The sequence below is a fragment of the Diabrotica virgifera genome, chromosome 4 (genome assembly GCF_917563875.1).
Source record: "Diabrotica virgifera virgifera chromosome 4, PGI_DIABVI_V3a".
Lineage (NCBI taxonomy): Eukaryota > Metazoa > Arthropoda > Insecta > Coleoptera > Chrysomelidae > Diabrotica > Diabrotica virgifera.
Genome location: NC_065446.1, coordinates 148,398,158 through 148,414,752, shown reverse-complemented (window position 1 = coordinate 148,414,752; position 16,595 = coordinate 148,398,158). Strand labels below are relative to the sequence as shown.

Genomic DNA, 16,595 nt, shown 5'->3' with positions numbered 1-16,595 from the left:
CGTATAAGATATACAGATCATATAAATATTACATAAGTTAAGTAACTTGTGAAGCGGTAAGTATTAATTTCATATGAGATTCCAATTAGGGGGTGCTTTTTCGAATTTTTTTAACAAAAATAGGACCTACTTTATTTTGAGCGTATCTTGCTTAATTTTGATGCTAAAAACTTTTTTAGAAAACATAAAAAATATTTTTTTAAAACTTTAAAAAAGTTTTAATAAGTTGTCTCAGAACAGTGCATCATTTTTTTGGTTGCTATCATTTTTTGGTTATTTCTGTAACAAAAAGAAGAAAACTTCTGTTGGAGTGTAAGTGTGTAAAGAAAAGGGTGAAGTGGCTTCTACGTTGAGAAGCCGCAATAGGAAAAAATACTACTTTAGTGCTGTAGTACTGAAGAAAGGGGGGATTAGAAGGGATAGAAGTAGAAGTGGGAAGAGACAGAGGCAAACTGAATAGAGTTGGCTAGCAAGAGATGCAAGAAAACCACTTGACACTCAAGGATGGATACGGCTCGTTTGCATGCCTGTCGAAGAACAGTAGCTCTATATAGATAGTAATGATGACTAGAAGATGAAATAATAAAATAAGAATAATATACTGAAAATGAATGGAGATGAATAATGACTAAAAACGAACAAAATAAATAAAACTAACTAATCATGGGCGCCATGAAAATGATCTTCGATCATTTTCCCAGGTATCTTACACTGCTTTCAAATATTAAATATATTAAACCTGTAATAATGAACATAAAGGAATAATAAAATAATTGAAATACAAAATAAATACATATTTATTAAAAATAACTACTAGATTTTTAACAATCTCTGAGTTAGACAAGCATATATCATGTGACTCTAAAATGACATAAGTTATACAAAAAGTTATCTCTAAGATAACAACAATAATGTTATCTGTTACAAAATTACAGGTATAAGTACCTCTCACTAACATATAGGGTACAAAATTACATAAGTCTTCTACCAAATGGTTATAGTACGCCTGTTACGTACAACTAAAGGAACCCGACAAAGATGAAAATAATACAAATAAATAGGCCCAAGCCTCACTAAGAGAAAATACAATAATGAATAAATAAAGTTAAATATACAATTGACTAAAGTAGAAATGAAGTTGAGATAAATACCGACGATGACCTAAATTAACCGAACAAATGGAATAAAGCGAATAACAGTAAAATATTTGGGAAACAAGCTAGTAATATTAAAAAAATAAATTTACCCGAATTACATAAACCAATATCAAAGCAATAATAAAGTATTAAAAACCTAATTTTCTCTAGGCTTATTCCTGTGCACAAGAAGTTACCGTAGATACAAAGTTTGGGAACCAAATAATCTAATATACAAATATGTCAAAAAAAAAACCAGAGGTAACCTAAATCTGGAAAAAAAAACAGTGTATTTAACAGATAGTCTGAAATATAAAAAAAAACCAATAGTTACTAAAACACCTCACTAAATGTTCCCAAACGAGGTTGCGGTTGCATCCTAGAAAATGATGCACCAGGATGGTGCGACCCCATGGCTCCTGTAGGCCCAGGTGCCAAGACGAAAATTGAGCTGGAACGCTCCCATAGCTTGCTCCCAAATCGACATACTCCCATGATGACTTGACTGTGGCTGTAGTGGTTTCTCTAGGTGGTCAAATAAGGTCTATGACTTCATGGTAGGGTTTCTCCCAAATGGCTAAAAACATTCCCAGTTTTATTTCCCATTTTAAACATTAGCAAAAAGTAAAGGGAAGAAGAAATAATTGAGGAAACTTTTTAGAAGCATTAACATAGAAAAACCGATCATTAAGATGGAACAAAAACTAATCTCAGGTAACCTTGAACTATTTTGAGTGTGAACACATGAACAAATAATGATAAATGTGAAATTTGAATATGATTTATCTGAGGGAATATCTGTAAAAATATATAGAATTTATAAAAATATTGGAGGTTCAATAAATTTAAAACCTACAGAGAAATGATAATTATTTCTAATATTAATTGAGAATTGCATATGTTTGGTTATGTCTAACCAAAAAATATATTAATATATAATTTTCCTTGAATGAATATTCAATAATCGAAATAATCTACATAAAATCCAAATAATGAGTTGACTAAGAAATTTAACAATGAACCTAATATCTCAAAGGTTCCATCACAAAAACCAAGACTATACATAAAAAATTACTATGAAAAAGTAGATCTCACCGAATGATTCCTATTTATACTCCAACAGGAGTTGTCACCCACATGTCTCCTCACTCCAGACAATCCCTGGTGGTAACTTTTTACTTTACGTTAAATTTCTTATGTGATAAAATAAGTTGGAGGAAATCATCCGCCATTCTATATGGTATATCTATTCGACACCACAGCTCACAGTCAAGTAAAGAACGAGAGGCGTTTCTCCGCCAAGGTAAACGTCAAATTCTCTCAGAACCCGAATAATGCTCGATAGGTGGAGTACGTTCCATCACCGAGGTATGACGTCACCTCAGTGGTCCTATACGAGAATTTAAATGAGAGACCGAGGGAAAATAATAACAATAATTATTAAAGAGCTACTTTCGTAACGTGACCGTTACAATCCCCTTCTACTTGGGAAAAAAAAATTTTATCCATAAAATTTTTTTTTTCTAAACTTCAAAATATTAACAACTAAATTTACAATAGTCTAACAATCCACGTTGATTCGCAAGATTACCACTAAGCATAAACTAAGGTTCAAGGAAAAATAAATACATATATGACTCAAACTCATGCTAAAATGTTACTATGTTACTCTCTGTTACCAATATTAATGAATTGCTTCAAAAACCAAACAAACTAAATATTGTACTAAAGTTCATACTAATAACTAAGTGTCGAATTGGGCACTAAAACCAAAATTGAGCTATCCATGGACGTCAGATTTATAAAGGGTATATCCAAGGACGGAACAACCAGGAAAAGGTGTGAGCCAATTCGGACCATATCACAAGTAAATATACCAAAGTGAGTAAAAAAAATCAGTAACTAAAATAAGTAAAGAATTGAACACCCAATCCAAAACCGAACTAACAATGGACACCAGATTCATAATAGTATATCCAGAGAAGAACAATCAGGAAGATTTAGGGAACAATTCTCACCAATGCCAAATAATACCAATACTGAACATACCAAAGGAATACAAAACTCAATAACCAAAATAAATGTGGAATCGGACACTTAATCCAAAGTCGAACTATCAGTGGACACCAGATTCACAAAAGGCATATCCAAAGAAGAACGACCAGGCAAATTTATGGACCAATTCACACTAACACCAATCCACATAAACAGATCAGGTCTACATACACCCACATCCGGTAATACGAACCTATCCAACCAAATACACAAAATAAATGAAGAATCGGACACTTATCCAGAATCGGACTATCAATGGACACCAGATTTATATAGGAGTATATCCAAAGAAGAACGATCAGGCAAATTTATGGACCAATTCTTACTAATACTAAATAAACTAAATTATTGGATCCAATGGTAACTAATACTGAACAAAATAAATAAATTAGGTCTACATACACCCTCATCCGGTAATATGAACCTATCTAAACTAAGTAATCCAAAATAAGTCAGAAAAAAAATTACTAACAGACTAAGTAACAGAGAGGTAACCAAACTAAATCAAAGGTAAGATAAATACCTAAGGTATATTGACTAAAATATAGAAACTACCTAAACTTAATTTGTGCTGGTATTCGCGAACTATAGCATGGTGCTACAACAGATGTAGGAGAATAACCAGACTCAGATAAGGTACCAATAATGTAAGAATAAGTAAGAAAGAAAAAGAATAAATGATGAACTCATAAGTTTTATGACACTATGATAAGTGATAGGAAAAAAATATGTGATAAGTGATAGGAAAAAAAATTGACGAGAACGGGCAACCAATTTTAATTAAAACTGCAGATTCATGCGTTCTCACATACGTGGAATTATTCAGGAAATGTTCCAAAATCTAAATAACAAAACTAATGCCTAAGGAAAGAAGTGGGAATATACTCAAATGAACAACTCATTTGTCTAAACACTCCAAATACTGACTTAACAAACCTACTGCGTATAGGGATAGTCAACAACAAACGTAATATGAAGTACAAGATAAAATATAAACTAAATACTTCCCTATCAAATTGTAAATATGTAACTGGAATAATTGGACTAATTAGACAAGAATAGTTAGGACATGCTGCAGGCATTTCCTGACCAGAAATATTATGATAGATAAACATCTGTCTACTCTGCAATGAAAGACATAGATTGCGAAATCCGAGAGCAATGGCCAACTGCTGAACTTCGAACCCACGTATTCACCAACTTTGAGCATTAACAGACTGGTTCATAAGAAAAAATATGAAAGAATCAAGAATTCATATAGGTATACATCAAAATTCCAAACTAATTCCAGAATCATACTGTATAGGAAATAAGGGTCTGAATTATTACAAAGTATTTAAGATACATATTGGAGACAAATGTCAATAGAGTAGCCTAATAACAAATTAAACCACAACATCTTTCCCATATGGCCAATTCAATAACAAGATTTAAAAATAATAAAAAAAAATTAGTAAGTAATCAAATATTCAAAATAATATAACGCATAACCTGAGATATGGTAGTTAACATAGTTTTATCATAATATCCATTATTAAACAAGAGTACTTGTATGAGCTTACCTATCCCAATATATACCTAAATACCATAATAATCAACAACCCTTCTAACTTCAGGGGTTAGGTGTGCAAAAAAAAACTAAACAAAAATACAAGTGAAGTTCTTATTAATTGTGTAATCCTACTGACAGGATCAGCAATCAATAATATTGACTCATACTAGTAATTAAAATGCATCATGTATAATACCAAAAAAAAAATAAACTCATACATAAAGTACTACTAATAATTAACCTAATGAGTAATAAATTAAAAGTCATCAACAACAAAGCCAAAGATGAAATCAAGCAATGTATGTAGGTACCTGCATTATCAGATGACAAAAAAAATATCAGACTAAAATTTATAACCATACTAAAGATTGAGCTAAGCTAACGACAAACAGAAGAAGAGTTTAGCTTGAACAACACTGTTAAGGTAATCTTCTTCTGAAGATTGTTCTATAACTTAATAGAAAAATAGAATCAATGTTCCTAACTAATAAAGAATTTATATTAAAATCTCAACCTAAAGTATCTGTCTGATTTATATAAGCGGTATATAGTACCCATGTTGATATATTATTCTCAAAATTAACAAAACTAGGAGCTGAGATGGATAATGGAACTACTTAACTATACAATTTATCATTGTAATGTTTAACACTACCAATTAAAGAAAATAAATTATGGATGAACATCTGTAATCATCCGAACCAGGCGAATTCAACGTATCATGTGTAGAAGCTAATGTTGTGGACTGATTGTGCTTTGTGGTGTGTGCCTGTCTTACCAAACAACCCAAATATCCAAAATAACAAATATAAAATATAATCTAAAGTTTGTAAGACAAAGATACATATGGAGAAAATATTAGCGACACACCAACAAATCAAAAATGCCAGCAAAATATATAAATAATCAAATCAATAAAGTAAATAAAATACCTAAATACTGAAAATAATTTCTAGTTAGGTGTAAAATATAACCACACTAGAAAAAAAAAATATATGCATATAGTCAATAATTAATTGTACGTGCAAACATACTACCATTGGTAGAAGGACTAAAAATCCATAATAATAGAACATAATGTCAGTCATGTATACTCATTCTAAATACACAAATAAGTTTCCAATAAAAATACGAAATTCAAACTAAAATATGAGCTGTACCACTAAAACTAAAAATGAGGTATCGAAATCAACTAATCAAAACCAAAAGAAGCAGTATAAGTCTACCTGTTTATTATTAATAAAAATTAAAGACAAAAATAAATCAGAAATAACATATATACAAAGATATCAAAAAGTTAATAAAACAGAAAATTCCAATAATAGAAAATTGAACTAAAAGAACTACTGTCTTAGAACCAAAAACGGTTGGCACCACGCATTGGGCAGCCAATGTAACAAAAAGAAGAAAACTTCTGTTGGAGTGAAAGTAAAAAGCAAGATATACTCCAACAGAAGTAAGGAAAAAAGTAAATAAATAACTAAGTAATAAAATAGTTGGGGCTCTTATGAAAATAAAAGTGAAGGGGCTTCAGCAGTGAAGCCGAAGTCGGAAAAATAAAAAATAAAGTAATGGGACATAGATGTAGAGAGAGAGTGGGGTGTGGAACTGATAATAGAAGTATGGGGAGACAGAGGCAAACTGAATAGAGTTGGCTAGCAAGAGATGCAAGAAAACCACTTGACACTCAAGGATGGATACGGCTCGTTTGCATGCCTGTCGAAGAACAGTAGCTCTATATAGATAGTAATGATGACTAGAAGATGAAATAATAAAATAAGAATAATATACTGAAAATGAATGGAGATGAATAATGACTAAAAACGAACAAAATAAATAAAACTAACTAATCATGGGCGCCATGAAAATGATCTTCGATCATTTTCCCAGGTATCTTACACTGCTTTCAAATATTAAATATATTAAACCTGTAATAATGAACATAAAGGAATAATAAAATAATTGAAATACAAAATAAATACATATTTATTAAAAATAACTACTAGATTTTTAACAATCTCTGAGTTAGACAAGCATATATCATGTGACTCTAAAATGACATAAGTTATACAAAAAGTTATCTCTAAGATAACAACAATAATGTTATCTGTTACAAAATTACAGGTATAAGTACCTCTCACTAACATATAGGGTACAAAATTACATAAGTCTTCTACCAAATGGTTATAGTACGCCTGCTACGTACAACTAAAGGAACCCGACAAAGATGAAAATAATACAAATAAATAGGCCCAAGCCTCACTAAGAGAAAATACAATAATGAATAAATAAAGTTAAATATACAATTGACTAAAGTAGAAATGAAGTTGAGATAAATACCGACGATGACCTAAATTAACCGAACAAATGGAATAAAGCGAATAACAGTAAAATATTTGGGAAACAAGCTAGTAATATTAAAAAAATAAATTTACCCGAATTACATAAACCAATATCAAAGCAATAATAAAGTATTAAAAACCTAATTTTCTCTAGGCTTATTCCTGTGCACAAGAAGTTACCGTAGATACAAAGTTTGGGAACCAAATAATCTAATATACAAATATGTAAAAAAAAAACCAGAGGTAACCTAAGTCTGGAAAAAAACAGTGTATTTAACAGATAGTCTGAAATATAAAAAAAAACCAATAGTTACTAAAACACCTCACTAAATGTTCCCAAACGAGGTTGCGGTTGCATCCTAGAAAATGATGCACCAGGATGGTGCGACCCCATGGCTCCTGTAGGCCCAGGTGCCAAGACGAAAATTGAGCGGAACGCTCCCATAGCTTGCTCCCAAATCGACATACTCCCATGATGACTTGACTGTGGCTGTAGTGGTTTCTCTAGGTGGTCAAATAAGGTCTATGACTTCATGGTAGGGTTTCTCCCAAATGGCTAAAAACATTCCCAGTTTTATTTCCCATTTTAAACATTAGCAAAAAGTAAAGGGAAGAAGAAATAATTGAGGAAACTTTTTAGAAGCATTAACATAGAAAAACCGATCATTAAGATGGAACAAAAACTAATCTCAGGTAACCTTGAACTATTTTGAGTGTGAACACATGAACAAATAATGATAAATGTGAAATTTGAATATGATTTATCTGAGGGAATATCTGTAAAAATATATAGAATTTATAAAAATATTGGAGGTTCAATAAATTTAAAACCTACAGAGAAATGATAATTATTTCTAATATTAATTGAGAATTGCATATATTTGGTTATGTCTAACCAAAAAATATATTAATATATAATTTTCCTTGAATGAATATTCAATAATCGAAATAATCTACATAAAATCCAAATAATGAGTTGACTAAGAAATTTAACAATGAACCTAATATCTCAAAGGTTCCATCACAAAAACCAAGACTATACATAAAAAATTACTATGAAAAAGTAGATCTCACCGAATGATTCCTATTTATACTCCAACAGGAGTTGTCACCCACATGTCTCCTCACTCCAGACAATCCCTGGTGGTAACTTTTTACTTTACGTTAAATTTCTTATGTGATAAAATAAGTTGGAGGAAATCATCCGCCATTCTATATGGTATATCTATTCGACACCACAGCTCACAGTCAAGTAAAGAACGAGAGGCGTTTCTCCGCCAAGGTAAACGTCAAATTCTCTCAGAACCCGAATAATGCTCGATAGGTGGAGTACGTTCCATCACCGAGGTATGACGTCACCTCAGTGGTCCTATACGAGAATTTAAATGAGAGACCGAGGGAAAATAATAACAATAATTATTAAAGAGCTACTTTCGTAACGTGACCGTTACAATCCCCTTCTACTTGGGAAAAAAAAATTTTATCCATAAAATTTTTTTTTTCTAAACTTCAAAATATTAACAACTAAATTTACAATAGTCTAACAATCCACGTTGATTCGCAAGATTACCACTAAGCATAAACTAAGGTTCAAGGAAAAATAAATACATATATGACTCAAACTCATGCTAAAATGTTACTATGTTACTCTCTGTTACCAATATTAATGAATTGCTTCAAAAACCAAACAAACTAAATATTGTACTAAAGTTCATACTAATAACTAAGTGTCGAATTGGGCACTAAAACCAAAATTGAGCTATCCATGGACGTCAGATTTATAAAGGGTATATCCAAGGACGGAACAACCAGGAAAAGGTGTGAGCCAATTCGGACCATATCACAAGTAAATATACCAAAGTGAGTAAAAAAAATCAGTAACTAAAATAAGTAAAGAATTGAACACCCAATCCAAAACCGAACTAACAATGGACACCAGATTCATAATAGTATATCCAGAGAAGAACAATCAGGAAGATTTAGGGAACAATTCTCACCAATGCCAAATAATACCAATACTGAACATACCAAAGGAATACAAAACTCAATAACCAAAATAAATGTGGAATCGGACACTTAATCCAAAGTCGAACTATCAGTGGACACCAGATTCACAAAAGGCATATCCAAAGAAGAACGACCAGGCAAATTTATGGACCAATTCACACTAACACCAATCCACATAAACAGATCAGGTCTACATACACCCACATCCGGTAATACGAACCTATCCAACCAAATACACAAAATAAATGAAGAATCGGACACTTATCCAGAATCGGACTATCAATGGACACCAGATTTATATAGGAGTATATCCAAAGAAGAACGATCAGGCAAATTTATGGACCAATTCTTACTAATACTAAATAAACTAAATTATTGGATCCAATGGTAACTAATACTGAACAAAATAAATAAATTAGGTCTACATACACCCTCATCCGGTAATATGAACCTATCTAAACTAAGTAATCCAAAATAAGTCAGAAAAAAAATTACTAACAGACTAAGTAACAGAGAGGTAACCAAACTAAATCAAAGGTAAGATAAATACCTAAGGTATATTGACTAAAATATAGAAACTACCTAAACTTAATTTGTGCTGGTATTCGCGAACTATAGCATGGTGCTACAACAGATGTAGGAGAATAACCAGACTCAGATAAGGTACCAATAATGTAAGAATAAGTAAGAAAGAAAAAGAATAAATGATGAACTCATAAGTTTTATGACACTATGATAAGTGATAGGAAAAAAATATGTGATAAGTGATAGGAAAAAAAATTGACGAGAACGGGCAACCAATTTTAATTAAAACTGCAGATTCATGCGTTCTCACATACGTGGAATTATTCAGGAAATGTTCCAAAATCTAAATAACAAAACTAATGCCTAAGGAAAGAAGTGGGAATATACTCAAATGAACAACTCATTTGTCTAAACACTCCAAATACTGACTTAACAAACCTACTGCGTATAGGGATAGTCAACAACAAACGTAATATGAAGTACAAGATAAAATATAAACTAAATACTTCCCTATCAAATTGTAAATATGTAACTGGAATAATTGGACTAATTAGACAAGAATAGTTAGGACATGCTGCAGGCATTTCCTGACCAGAAATATTATGATAGATAAACATCTGTCTACTCTGCAATGAAAGACATAGATTGCGAAATCCGAGAGCAATGGCCAACTGCTGAACTTCGAACCCACGTATTCACCAACTTTGAGCATTAACAGACTGGTTCATAAGAAAAAATATGAAAGAATCAAGAATTCATATAGGTATACATCAAAATTCCAAACTAATTCCAGAATCATACTGTATAGGAAATAAGGGTCTGAATTATTACAAAGTATTTAAGATACATATTGGAGACAAATGTCAATAGAGTAGCCTAATAACAAATTAAACCACAACATCTTTCCCATATGGCCAATTCAATAACAAGATTTAAAAATAATAAAAAAAAATTAGTAAGTAATCAAATATTCAAAATAATATAACGCATAACCTGAGATATGGTAGTTAACATAGTTTTATCATAATATCCATTATTAAACAAGAGTACTTGTATGAGCTTACCTATCCCAATATATACCTAAATACCATAATAATCAACAACCCTTCTAACTTCAGGGGTTAGGTGTGCAAAAAAAAACTAAACAAAAATACAAGTGAAGTTCTTATTAATTGTGTAATCCTACTGACAGGATCAGCAATCAATAATATTGACTCATACTAGTAATTAAAATGCATCATGTATAATACCAAAAAAAAAATAAACTCATACATAAAGTACTACTAATAATTAACCTAATGAGTAATAAATTAAAAGTCATCAACAACAAAGCCAAAGATGAAATCAAGCAATGTATGTAGGTACCTGCATTATCAGATGACAAAAAAAATATCAGACTAAAATTTATAACCATACTAAAGATTGAGCTAAGCTAACGACAAACAGAAGAAGAGTTTAGCTTGAACAACACTGTTAAGGTAATCTTCTTCTGAAGATTGTTCTATAACTTAATAGAAAAATAGAATCAATGTTCCTAACTAATAAAGAATTTATATTAAAATCTCAACCTAAAGTATCTGTCTGATTTATATAAGCGGTATATAGTACCCATGTTGATATATTATTCTCAAAATTAACAAAACTAGGAGCTGAGATGGATAATGGAACTACTTAACTATACAATTTATCATTGTAATGTTTAACACTACCAATTAAAGAAAATAAATTATGGATGAACATCTGTAATCATCCGAACCAGGCGAATTCAACGTATCATGTGTAGAAGCTAATGTTGTGGACTGATTGTGCTTTGTGGTGTGTGCCTGTCTTACCAAACAACCCAAATATCCAAAATAACAAATATAAAATATAATCTAAAGTTTGTAAGACAAAGATACATATGGAGAAAATATTAGCGACACACCAACAAATCAAAAATGCCAGCAAAATATATAAATAATCAAATCAATAAAGTAAATAAAATACCTAAATACTGAAAATAATTTCTAGTTAGGTGTAAAATATAACCACACTAGAAAAAAAAAATATATGCATATAGTCAATAATTAATTGTACGTGCAAACATACTACCATTGGTAGAAGGACTAAAAATCCATAATAATAGAACATAATGTCAGTCATGTATACTCATTCTAAATACACAAATAAGTTTCCAATAAAAATACGAAATTCAAACTAAAATATGAGCTGTACCACTAAAACTAAAAATGAGGTATCGAAATCAACTAATCAAAACCAAAAGAAGCAGTATAAGTCTACCTGTTTATTATTAATAAAAATTAAAGACAAAAATAAATCAGAAATAACATATATACAAAGATATCAAAAAGTTAATAAAACAGAAAATTCCAATAATAGAAAATTGAACTAAAAGAACTACTGTCTTAGAACCAAAAACGGTTGGCACCACGCATTGGGCAGCCAATGTAACAAAAAGAAGAAAACTTCTGTTGGAGTGAAAGTAAAAAGCAAGATATACTCCAACAGAAGTAAGGAAAAAAGTAAATAAATAACTAAGTAATAAAATAGTTGGGGCTCTTATGAAAATAAAAGTGAAGGGGCTTCAGCAGTGAAGCCGAAGTCGGAAAAATAAAAAATAAAGTAATGGGACATAGATGTAGAGAGAGAGTGGGGTGTGGAACTGATAATAGAAGTATGGGGAGACAGAGGCAAACTGAATAGAGTTGGCTAGCAAGAGATGCAAGAAAACCACTTGACACTCAAGGATGGATACGGCTCGTTTGCATGCCTGTCGAAGAACAGTAGCTCTATATAGATAGTAATGATGACTAGAAGATGAAATAATAAAATAAGAATAATATACTGAAAATGAATGGAGATGAATAATGACTAAAAACGAACAAAATAAATAAAACTAACTAATCATGGGCGCCATGAAAATGATCTTCGATCATTTTCCCAGGTATCTTACACTGCTTTCAAATATTAAATATATTAAACCTGTAATAATGAACATAAAGGAATAATAAAATAATTGAAATACAAAATAAATACATATTTATTAAAAATAACTACTAGATTTTTAACAATCTCTGAGTTAGACAAGCATATATCATGTGACTCTAAAATGACATAAGTTATACAAAAAGTTATCTCTAAGATAACAACAATAATGTTATCTGTTACAAAATTACAGGTATAAGTACCTCTCACTAACATATAGGGTACAAAATTACATAAGTCTTCTACCAAATGGTTATAGTACGCCTGCTACGTACAACTAAAGGAACCCGACAAAGATGAAAATAATACAAATAAATAGGCCCAAGCCTCACTAAGAGAAAATACAATAATGAATAAATAAAGTTAAATATACAATTGACTAAAGTAGAAATGAAGTTGAGATAAATACCGACGATGACCTAAATTAACCGAACAAATGGAATAAAGCGAATAACAGTAAAATATTTGGGAAACAAGCTAGTAATATTAAAAAAATAAATTTACCCGAATTACATAAACCAATATCAAAGCAATAATAAAGTATTAAAAACCTAATTTTCTCTAGGCTTATTCCTGTGCACAAGAAGTTACCGTAGATACAAAGTTTGGGAACCAAATAATCTAATATACAAATATGTAAAAAAAAAACCAGAGGTAACCTAAGTCTGGAAAAAAACAGTGTATTTAACAGATAGTCTGAAATATAAAAAAAAACCAATAGTTACTAAAACACCTCACTAAATGTTCCCAAACGAGGTTGCGGTTGCATCCTAGAAAATGATGCACCAGGATGGTGCGACCCCATGGCTCCTGTAGGCCCAGGTGCCAAGACGAAAATTGAGCGGAACGCTCCCATAGCTTGCTCCCAAATCGACATACTCCCATGATGACTTGACTGTGGCTGTAGTGGTTTCTCTAGGTGGTCAAATAAGGTCTATGACTTCATGGTAGGGTTTCTCCCAAATGGCTAAAAACATTCCCAGTTTTATTTCCCATTTTAAACATTAGCAAAAAGTAAAGGGAAGAAGAAATAATTGAGGAAACTTTTTAGAAGCATTAACATAGAAAAACCGATCATTAAGATGGAACAAAAACTAATCTCAGGTAACCTTGAACTATTTTGAGTGTGAACACATGAACAAATAATGATAAATGTGAAATTTGAATATGATTTATCTGAGGGAATATCTGTAAAAATATATAGAATTTATAAAAATATTGGAGGTTCAATAAATTTAAAACCTACAGAGAAATGATAATTATTTCTAATATTAATTGAGAATTGCATATATTTGGTTATGTCTAACCAAAAAATATATTAATATATAATTTTCCTTGAATGAATATTCAATAATCGAAATAATCTACATAAAATCCAAATAATGAGTTGACTAAGAAATTTAACAATGAACCTAATATCTCAAAGGTTCCATCACAAAAACCAAGACTATACATAAAAAATTACTATGAAAAAGTAGATCTCACCGAATGATTCCTATTTATACTCCAACAGGAGTTGTCACCCACATGTCTCCTCACTCCAGACAATCCCTGGTGGTAACTTTTTACTTTACGTTAAATTTCTTATGTGATAAAATAAGTTGGAGGAAATCATCCGCCATTCTATATGGTATATCTATTCGACACCACAGCTCACAGTCAAGTAAAGAACGAGAGGCGTTTCTCCGCCAAGGTAAACGTCAAATTCTCTCAGAACCCGAATAATGCTCGATAGGTGGAGTACGTTCCATCACCGAGGTATGACGTCACCTCAGTGGTCCTATACGAGAATTTAAATGAGAGACCGAGGGAAAATAATAATAATAATTATTAAAGAGCTACTTTCGTAACGTGACCGTTACATTTCACGTGAAATTATTCGTTTTTAAATTTGACGAATATGAACCTGTTTCCTGTTTTACATTAGCTACAACTTTGCTTCTACTGATTCTAAAAAGTTCATACGTACATCAATTTTGTTACTTTATAAGCTATATTTTTAATGCTTTTCCCGATAACGTACTTACTTTTTAGTTATTGGCAAAAAAACCGTATAAAAGTGTTTTTTTGATGATAAATGGACATATTGACTCGCAAATAACTCAAAAAGTATTAACTTAGTGAAAAAATTCTATATAACAAAAGTTGCTTAGAATTAGTCAGTTTATCCATTTCCGAACTTATTTTGAACGTATATTTTTCACCTCCGAGAAGAGGAGAAACTCGCCCCCCAGGGCAAAGTTTTCTTTTCACTTTTTTCTTTGGCATGTTACCTATGTGTATGCTAAATTTCACGTCAATCCGTTCTTTAAAATTTGGAGCAAAAACCGTTAATGAACTATACTGCAGTCAAACCCGCTTATTAGGATACCTCTTAAAGGAATATCCCGGTTTAAGGAATAGAAATTTGCGGTCCGGAAACGTTTCTACTAGCGACCAATGATCGGTTGTTAGAATATCCCGGTTATAGGAATACTTTTGATTGGCACGAAGGCTATTCAAATAAGCGGGTTCGAATGTATTTCGGTAAGATCGTAAAAAACGAACCAGAATAATTTTCCTATCGACTAAGATACAACCTGGACTAGGTAAAATAAAATACCTACTTTCAATACACCAATAATCATTGCGTTTTTTATAAATGTATAAAAGCATAATATTTTAGTGCAAATTTCAATTATTCAACTGTTTTTTGCATAATTTAAGGTTTTTTTAAGTGCATATTTCCCGAGCTCTATTAATTTTATGTATTTCTCTACGAGTTTACAGCAAAAATCTTGATAATTACAATTGTTTTTTTTGTATAATTATTGTTTTATCGTACCGTCAAGTCGCCCTTGAATCGGAAACATTTTTAAAAGAAAATAAAATTTTAATTGGATATGTTCAAGCAGACATTTCCGTTCAAGCAGAATTTTTAGTCACAACATATCAATGTTAAATATTATTAGAACAACGTTACGGTGTCACGTTTCTTTTAATGACCGACACACATATTATATTTTAATTACGGATCCCACATTTTGCTAAACAGTTAAGAATGTAGTAGAAACATCAAACTTAAGAAACATATTTTTATTACCTACTGCTGATAAATTAAACAGTATCAAATATCACTCGTTGACATCTCTGTATTAATTTTAAATAATAAAAGATATGTAGTTTTGTATTCTAAAATATTTGGAAAAAATACCTATGTATTTTTTTAATTTACACATCATTTTAAGGGAGTGTCCGTGGAAGAGTACAGGTTCAATATTATCGGCAAATGAGTTTTGTTTTAAATACCGTCCGCATAGAGGAGGTGTTCGTTAAGGAGATAGGCGCAAAATCTTGGTAAAATGCTAATTAAACGCACTAATTTTTTTCGAATTCTGAAAAAACTAATAAGTATTTTTGAAAAATTTAAACGCAGAATGGAATATTACATTATTACCGAGGGCCGAAAGTCCCTGAAAACTTATATAATGTTTATTTTAATAAGATAACGGGATAAAAAAACATGAGAAAAGTCAGTATGATTTTTAATTTCGAATATTTCATTATCAAGAAACTTTTTGTTTATTCTAAGGGACTTTCGGTCCTCCGCAATAATAATCTTTCATTCTGGGTGTAAGTTTTAAAAAGTATTTATTAGTTTTCTCAGAATTCGTAAAAAATGAATGCATTTAAATAGCATTGGACCGAGATTTTGCGCCTACCCCCTTAAGAGAGAGTTTACTGTATTTCATATTATTACTAGAATTTATTACTTTAAACTTTTTATCGCTCTTGATTCATTTTTTCGTGTATTTAATTCCATTCAATTGTAATTGTACATTAAATTTTTTTGTATATTTTTACACGTTTTATTACTTTCGAAATAACAATAACTATAAAATCGATTTTTCAGCCTACTTGGGTCAAAAAAATACGCAATTTTCGGAAATTTCGTTAAATGGAATACACCATTTTCGTTAAATGGAAATTTACCTACATTTCTTGTATTTAAGC

The 16,595-nt window shown here is 30.9% G+C and overlaps 1 long non-coding RNA gene across 1 annotated transcript; it reads right to left on the bottom strand.

Moving 5' to 3' along the window:
- Nucleotides 1–779: 779 nt before the first annotated feature.
- Nucleotides 780–14,444, bottom strand: LOC126883955 (uncharacterized). The gene is made up of 2 exons (XR_007697782.1): nt 14,088–14,444; nt 780–13,569 (listed from the first exon to the last, which is right to left on the bottom strand). It is a non-coding gene; the product is annotated as an uncharacterized LOC126883955 (long non-coding RNA).
- Between the last annotated feature and the right edge of the window lie 2,151 nt (nt 14,445–16,595).